The sequence below is a fragment of the Pipistrellus kuhlii genome, unplaced genomic scaffold (assembly GCF_014108245.1).
Source record: "Pipistrellus kuhlii isolate mPipKuh1 unplaced genomic scaffold, mPipKuh1.p scaffold_m20_p_2, whole genome shotgun sequence".
Classification (NCBI taxonomy): domain Eukaryota; kingdom Metazoa; phylum Chordata; class Mammalia; order Chiroptera; family Vespertilionidae; genus Pipistrellus; species Pipistrellus kuhlii.
In genome coordinates, this window is record NW_023425515.1 from 108,159,321 (window position 1) to 108,168,656 (window position 9,336).

A 9,336-nucleotide genomic window follows, 5' to 3' on the forward strand; every position below is an offset into this window, starting at 1 on the left:
GTCCAGTTCCCCTCCTACAGGCATCAAGTCTCCTCCAGGCCTGTGTGGAGCCCAGGCTAGGGATCTCGTGGGTAAAGCTGCTGGTTGCCAGGATCCAGGAAGTTTTCTGGTGCAGGAGCTGGGAATAGTGTAGCCAGGTCTGGGTGCCATCTACAGTACTTCAACAGCCGTGGGCGTGCTCTGGATAACAGTGCAGCATCCCTTTCAGGTTGGAGTGAGTCCTTGGGCAGTGAACTTCTTTACCCATACTAAGACCCCAGGCTAGAAGGGGTGTACAGGGTCCATGGTGGGCGCTGGCAGTGCATCTGGAACAAGCTTATGGGTGGCTCTCTGGGTATACTACAGAGCCTGTAAGTCTTGAACAAGGGAATGGTTATGAATTCCAGCTTTCAGTTTCTCCCTGACCCTGGGAAGGATGGAGAGGAGGTATACCATACATGGTCTCAAAAGGGGGGAACCTCTCCCGATAGAGGGTACACCTGGCCCATAAGAGGTCAAAGGGCAGGAGGTTGGTCCAGTTTTCACCAGATTTTAGGACACATTTAGTTAAAACTCCTTTTCAGAGTCCTGATCATGCATGTCCTAAGGCTTGAGCTATACTTTAAGATACCTTGCTACAAAGGTGGGGCTGTTATCTGATCCTATGACTACTGGCAGCCTGAATCTAGGTATAATCTCCTGGAGTAATTTCTTGACTACTGTTGAGGCAGTTTCTGTCCTAGTGGGGTATGCTTCAACCTGGCCTGTAAAAACTAGCATGTTCCTTAATGCTGGTGACTTACTCTCTGTGAAATTCACTTCCCAATGCTTTCTTGGGGAATTTCCCTGGGGCCCGAATTCCCAGGGGGACCCTCTTACCTTATTTAGCATTTACCTGTGTACAGACAGTACTTCTAGTAACTATGCTTTTATCTAAGCTTGGTAGTATCTGCCTCATGGAAGTTCAGAAGTCTTAGTGACACCTATGTGGGTAACCTGGTATAACTGGGCAACTAACGTCCGACCTAGAACCTCTGGGACCAACAGTCTGTCATCTGGTAGGGTTCACCAACCATCTGGTCCCTTGATGGTTTGCTTCTGTTCTGCCAATCCTTCCTCTTGTTCTGTGTAGGAGAGGGTCCATCGTAGGTCGGTGTCTGGTACAGTTACTAAGACTTGTAAAGGCCCCACTGGTTTTGGGGCATAATATCCTTCCCTACTACAGTTGATAACCCTCTTTCACTGTGGATGGCATAGTGTCCCCATCAAAGGGCCTGGATTAAGGCCAAAAGTTCAGGAATTGTGCCCAAATGGTGTGGTCCAGAGTGACCACCGCTGCCCCTGCATATCAGATCCCATCCTGAACGTAACTGCTCCCATCCGTGAACAGTACCTCATCTGATGATGATAGCTGGACCTCTATCAAGTCTAGGCGAGCTGTTGGTACTGCGTCTGTTACCTCTGCAGTCATGAATGGGTTCCTCTGGATCATCATCTGGAAGGAGGCTGGCAGGGTTGATGGCCAGTGTCTTATGAAACCGAACGCAGGGCTGGTCAGAAGAGCTTGGCAGCTCCTGGCCCAGCGTCTGCTCACCAGCAATGCTGTGGTGGCCACTGCCCGGAGGCACGCTGGCCACCCTGCTGCCACAGGGTCTAGCCTTTTAGACAGATAGGCAACAGGTCTCTTCCAGGGTCCTAGAGTCTGAGTGAGAATCCCCTTGGCAATGCCCCTTACCTCACTCACATAAAGGCTTCGCAACAACTGGCAAGGCTATGGCAGGTGCTGAAATGAGAACCTTGTTTAGCTCCTCAAGGGCCCACTGTTCCACTTTGGTCCAGTTCAGCGGCTGCATTTCCCCAATACCTTTTGAGGTCCACAATCCTTCTTGATGTCCAAGGAAAACAGGCAGTTTGTCCAGTGGCTCCCTGGACTGATATCTTCTTAGAGGTTATGGGTCCCATTGGCTCTGTCAAGATTGAATAGGTTCCCCCAGTGTCCACCAGGAAGCTAACAGATTTGCCCTCCACTTGTAAGATTACCCTGGGGGCTCAATGGAAAAGAGCCCCGGTCCTGTCAGTCTTCTTCCTCTAAGTTAAAGACCCTTGGAGTCTAAGTCTCCCTTTTTGCTTCTCTAGCTAACCTGCCAGGACATTCTCTTTTTCAGTGCCCCTGCTTCCTACAATAAGCATACTAATTCCTTCCTATTTGCTGCTGGCTTTTTCTTCCTTTCAACCCTTTCTCTGTTTCCTTTAAACTATTTAGAAAAGGTAGAGGGAGAAGGGAGCAGGTCCAGTACCCTGTTCCCAGGCCTCCAGCTACTTGAAATTTAAAATGCCACATTTTTCCTACATATAAAGATCTCAGATTCTGATAAGCCTGAAAAGTGTTCAAGGAGTCACCAGGGATTCTTGGATCTCATTGTGGTACAGGGGGTCACAAAGGAATTTCTCTCCACGCCACTTCCCACTGCTGCCCCCAGCTACTCTAAACAACCCCTGGAGGCAATGGATGCTGAGTGGGTGGAGACAGGGAGCGCGGCTCGAGTCCCAGATGGCAAAGGAGATGCTCCCACTGAGGCGCTTTCATCTGACAGTCCACTCTCTGTTCCCACTGGGAAAGGCGCTTGCCTCCTGCTAGTAGGGGAACCAGTGACCACTACATTGCAAACAGACTCCCTGACTTTTCTGAAAAACTCCTCTGCTTGAGGGTGTTTCCATTAATATTACTGATTTTAAAACCATAACTTAAGAGTTGACACACTCACACACACACACACACACACACACAAGGACCAAGTGGCCCACAAAATATTTTCTTTTTTTTCAAAAGATATTACAATGTACTGTAATCATTAATCACATCAAACTTAAATGGCCGATTGAGACAAACAGCAGTTAACTTTAGAATTTGGTCCCTGCTTTTAACCTTTTAGACCCCAATTGTTACAACTTCATACCTTAAATATGAACAGAAATTTTTTTAGGCGGGCTGATTCCCCTCTGACAGAGAGCAAGCACCCCTGGGAAAAAGATATCCCAGTGGCCACTTGGGGCGGTTTGCTATGTGTCAGAGCACTCAACCTTAAACAAGTTAAATTTTAAAATCTAATAATTACCTTTAAACCTTTTGGCCACTTGTCCTTTTCTGGGAAGGTTGGCTAGCAAAAGGTGTAGCCATTTAAATGCAAATTAACACATTCTTTAAAGATGGCTGCTGGCTGGAATTGGATTACCTGTTCTGGGGGTGGGGGGTGGGGGGGGCGTGTCCACCCCTTCCTCCATTAAAAAAAAAATGTGTAGCTTTAAAATTTCTTCATGGCAAGAGACCTTAAACGTTCAGAACTTTAAATTTTTCAGGTAGCAAATCAAATACTTGCATTTCCCAAATCAATAATCAATTCTCTAGACTTTATGCCCTGCTGGTTACTTGCCTCAGGGTGGGAAATTTCAAAAGCTGCTTTAAATGCCTTGGGAAACTAGCTTGTATTTCTTTCCCCTATCATGTTTGCCATCCCCAAAGCCAAAAAAACAGCCCAGGGTTTTCACTCTGCACACAGAAAAGAGTCAAGCCCAGCTCAAAAACTATGCACACTCGTTTTTAAACTGGTCTTTTCCCCTTACATGAGTACAGAAATCCCTGATGCATCCATGAATTTGTTTAAGTTATTAGCTATAAAAAATATGGCGAATACGAGGCCTCTTATGGTGGCCTTCTTGGGGAGTGGCGTCCATATTGGATTGCCACATGTCTCCCCTCCCCCACCTCCTGCCTGCTCTGGAGGGAGTCAGCAATAGTCTGGTATCTACTGTTAAATTTATACCTTTAAATTAACCTTAGCACTTTAAACATACAAACCTAGAACACAGAAACAGACAGATAGGGCAGGCTTCCCACTCTCCTCATGGAGTCTGCTTCCCTTAATGGGGGAGAGTCAGGTCCCTCCTCCAGCACCCTAGGGAACTGATATAGGGGAGGAAATTTTTTTCTTTTCCTCTGTCCTCTCCGTTCCCTATAAAGCAAAAATAGGTTCCTACTCCAAGGGGTGCGGAGCCACAAAGGGCTTAAGACAAAAGGGTGGGTTCTCCACAAGGTCCTGCCCCGTGATAATGTATGGGAGCTGATCGGGGTAACCTGTCTTGCGTTGAGAGATGACACTCCAAACCCAGCGAATGGCAGGGAGATCAAATGTTCCCTCTGGTGGCCATCCAACATTGAAAGCTGGCCACTCATTAGAACAAGTCTGCCATTGGCCCTTCAGGATCTCCACACTAAAATTGTTAGCTCTTTTCTTAACTTCCTGAAAATGATCAATCATAATGCTCAAAGGAGTAATCTGAGTCTGACCCATAACATCCATACAGTGAGTCCACAGAGTAACACAAAAAATAACAACAACCAACAAGAAGAGGATGCCCAACATCAACATTTCAACTCCTTAGAAGAAAAACCACAGACATCGGCCTCACGCCGAACAACAGAAGCTGCCGCCTTGTCCTGAGAGGGATTCCAAGTCCCTCCTGGGAGAGGATTCCACATCTCTCAGGGGAGGATCAGAACATTTTCCGAATCCTCTGGCCCTTGATCTTCCAGCAGTGCATCCACTTAGACCTCTTCGGGCACTACTGACATGAGGGGATTCCACATCCCTCCAGAGCCAGCTCACACAAGCACACAGACACACACACACCTACGGCCAGTCAGGCTGTCTGAATTGGGGTACCTCAGAGTCTTGAGTATCCCAGACGAGCCCCCAAATGTTATGCCCAGATTTTGTGATCCCCTAAGACCACCAAGAAGCCGAGTCCAATGCAATAGTGGAAAGCCTGTATTTGGACTAGTCTGAGCTCTGTCCCACTTATACTGACAGCGACATGGTGGAAGAGAGCAAGCTTCAATAGATCAAAGGGTTTTATAGGGGTGGTGATGTCACTACTTTGGCTGATCCCAATTGGTTGGGTGAGGGATAGGGTCCAGTTACAAAATGGAGGATCAGGAGTTAGCCCCGCCCTACCTTTTCAGTGGTAGTCATGTCGTAGGCCTGTATCTTTGTTGTGGGGTCGAACCCTGGAGTCAAAATAAGACCACCAGAGGCTGCTAATTAATTTTAACAAAATCAGGCAAGGATTTATTGAACTGGCCAGGAAGGCCGAAAAAGCAACACACATAGGTGGAGTCCACACTCATGACCACACCATTCCAGGTTTAGACAAAAATGTTCCTTTGTTCTAAATTCTAAATTCTAAAAGCCGGGAATAACCAGCAGAGTGGTTCCCAGCCACATTCTTCTGGACACTGGAATGTGCCCCTATCTTGCAAAAGCAATTTTTACAGGAGCATAATCAAGCAGAGTTAGTAATGTCTGAAGGTTATCTACAGTTTCTATTCCTGGAGCTACTGAGTCAGTGGGAATCAATCTCCTGTGGTCCTGGTCCACAGGCACAGAAAAATTGCCTTAGCTTCCAGGTCTCAATCAGGAAGCTGAGGCAACTACCCTATTGTTTAAGCAAGTAAGTGAGTGCAGCAGCCAGAATAGCAGGGTTAAAATTCAAACAGCAGTTTTTACCTAAGTATATTGTTACCATACTTCATCTTCCCTGACAAAAGTTAATCTTTACCTTGAATTTCATGTAACCAACTCAAGTCTTCTCTTTTGATTGTAATGTATAAAATCATGGGCAAAACTGCCATTCTCTGGACAATGTCTCAGTCCCTTGAGATTTTGCTTCCAGGCAATTACTGACAGTTTGGCTGACAGAAATTCTTTACAAGTTTGAATGTTTCTTACTTTGACATTCACTTGATGTAGTCAGCAGAATTCCAAAGAAGCTCACCCAGGAGGGAGGTTAAAGGCTTCTAAAATTTTGGCTACTTGAATTTTGATTATACTTCTAGCTATGTTACCCCAGTCCAGAACACAAGGGATGGAAAGGCTGTATGTAGTATAGCTCAAATGTACACATGGATTTTATTATTTGCCCAGTGAAATTGGTCTCTCAGTCACTATGTAATTCAGAGGGAATTCCCTATTGGGAATTATTTTTACTTATAGCAATTTACGAACCATTAAGACTATTGCTCCCCTGCAAGGAATGCCTTAACCTATACACACAAATACACACACACACACACACACACACACACACACACACACTCTTACATACTAAGGGCCTGGTACACAAAATGTGTGCACTGGGAGGGGGAGGTCCCACAGCCCAGCTTGCCCCCTCTCACAAGCTAGGAGCCCTCAGTGGATGTCCTATTGAGGCTACAGGGCTGATCAGGGGAAGGCACTAGCCCCATCACCCCGAAGCTGCAGCCACTGCCAGTCACCACAGCCACCAAGGTGTTTTCATCAACATGGACTCCAGTCCCTTCACCATGAAAAAACAACAACTTTCTTTAGGCATTTCCAGATGTATCTTTCATAGCATATGACATTTTTTTCTTTCTTCTTTTTTTTAAATTTTTTTTTTATCCTCACCTGAGGATATGTTTCCATTGATTTTTAGAGAATGTAGAAGAGAAAGAGAAAGACAGAGAGAAACATCAAAGTGAGAGGAATACTTTGATTGTTTGCCTCCTGCATGAGCCCTGACCTGGGCCCCAGCCAGGGAGGAGCCTGCAACCTAGGTACATGCCCTTGGTCAGAATCAAACCCGGACCCTGTGGTTGGCAAGCCTAGGCATCATTCACTGAGTCAAACTGGCTAGGGCAGGATATGAGATTTCTTAGCCCTCCAGCAGCAGACTTTCCTTTTTTCTCCAGGAGTGTGGTAGAAAAACCCTAGATCACCTATTTAATTCTTATACCCAAGTTACTAAGAATATCACCAGAGCTTAGCTAATGAGCAGTCAGAAAAGGTGTTTCCTCTGTAGTTCAAATCAATGGCCTCCAATGTTCAGCTCCACCCTTGCCCAGGCCCCAAGCCTCTAGGGGGGACCCCCAGCTCCCCCCAATTGCCCAACTCCCTCTGATCATCCAGCTCCACCCTGCCCAGGAGCTCCCTGACTCAGACCCCTCTTAGTTTGCTCAGAACCCTCGGGAGGGGGGGGAGGGGGTGGACGGGGGGCTACCTCGGAGTGACATGAGTGCTGAGAAGTTTCCCAGGACCCAAGCTGCTGGGAGCCTGTGTATGCAAATTAGCCTCCATCTTTGTTGGGTCAATTTGCATACTCACACTGATTGGCTGTGGGCATAGCAGAGGTACAGTCAATTTACATGTTTGTCTATTATTAGGTATAATGATATTTATATATATATATATAAATTTATAGCCTGGTGCATGAATTAGTGCATGGATGGGGGCCAGACAGCCTGGCCAGGAAGAGGACATTGGTGGTTTGCTGCTCGAACTCATGGTCAAGGGGACAATTAGCATATTAGCCTTTTATTATATAGGATATACACTGAGTGGACAGATTATTATGCATTCAGAGATCATAATAATCTGGCCACTCAGTGTATATATTTGTATTCCTGAAATGGTGGCATTGGGATCAAATCCAGTTGCCACCCTACAAAGGGACCTAAAGGAAGTAGGAAATGTCCTTGGGATCCATGGAGTGGCTTCCTGGGTTACAGTTTGGACAGTTAGAACATCTATTGTGCACTTTATGAGCTACAGTAGGAGAAGGCTTCCAGAATATTGTTTACAGCATGAAATCATCTTTTCAGGACCCTAATGTGTTAGCTCATATACAAGTTGAAGTACAGGGAATTGGGACTCTAGAGGTAAAATAAATTTCTGATTGATTCTCAGGCATACCTGTCTGTCTGGGTCAAAGGTGCCCTCTTTTTGTTGCCATAGTATTTTTTTATAGCTGTCTATTGAAAATAGAAAAGATAGTAAAGATAGTATTTTTTTAAAAAAAAAATTACTAGCATTTAATGGAAAGTAAAGAACTTTCTTAGGTTTGGATGACTTGGCTGTTCAATGCTGTCTGCTTAACTGCAGCATTTGCAAAATGATTTCCTTTTGCTTTCATGGTGATAACTTCAGAATATCCTGGAGACTTGATCATTGTCAATTGTTTTGGTTATTGTGTGGTATTTAAAAATTCTGGAATTAGTTTTCCATTTGTTATGGACTGTCCTAAAGAAGTTAAGAAGCCTCACTGTTTGCATGACATTCAAAAGTCATAAGGTAATGGTCCTATTTATTTTCCAGATAAGGTTTATCTGTGAACCAAAGCAAATCAGTATTATCAATAGGAGTTTCCTGCAAATAATTACTAGGAACAAGAAGTGGTTAGTAAACTAACTACAATTCTGGGTGTCTTTTTTTTTTTTTTTTTTTTTTTTTTTTGTAAAAAGGGAAACAAAGTTTTGTACGGTTAATGCAATTACACTGAGTTATTAAAATAATATAAGGTGTAGAAACAATATAAGGTGTAGAAAGTAATATAATTTTATGAGAAGTCTATCGACTGATAGAAATATTGAGTGTAAAGAGAGTTCAGTGAAGATTCGACAGAATTAGGAACATAAATAGTTAAAGGGGAGCCCATCAAAACATCTATCTGTTTATGTAACACGGCTGTAGTAGAGATCACCCTTTGACAGGGATGGAGTCTTTTCCTACTGGATGTAGTTGATGACTATAATACCCTATAGGTCTATGATGATCTCCATGCGTTTGAATTATAACTCATAAAACATATCCTTTACTTTCATGTGTGAAAAGGAAGGAGTGAAGTTTATAATTTAAATGTTCCAGAGCAGGAGTTTTATTTTTATTTCTTTATTTTTTAATATATTTTATTGATTTTTCACAGAGAGGAAGAAAGAGGGATAGAGAGTTAGAAACATTGGTGAGAAAGAATTATTATAAAAGCTGCCTCCTGCATACTCCACATTGGAGATGTGCCCACAAACAAGACACATGCCCTTGACTGGAATCGAACCCGGGACCTTTTAGTCCGCAGGCCGAAGCTCTATCCACTGAACCAAACCCGTTTCTGCCCAAGCAGGAGTTTTAGATAATATTTCCTTTAAAGCCTCTACAGCTTTTTTCCCTTTAGTGTTTTATTTAATTGACTAGAGGCCTGAGGCACAAATGAAGATTCTTGCAAGAATGAGCCTTTGCTCTGGCCAGAGCAGCCTTTCTTTCTTCCCATACTGTCCAGAGGCCAGAAGCAGCTGTGGTGGTGCGAATGCCTGTGTTATCACCATGGTGACAATGCAGGGGTCCTACCCCATCCCTGGCCACTCATGCCCATGTATGCAAATTAACCTGCCATCTTTGTTGGGTTAATTTGCATACTCACTCCTGATTGGCTGGTGAATGTCATAAAGGTATGGTCAATTAGCATGTTACTCTTTTATTAGGTAGATTAGGTTGATTTGATTTCTTTTTT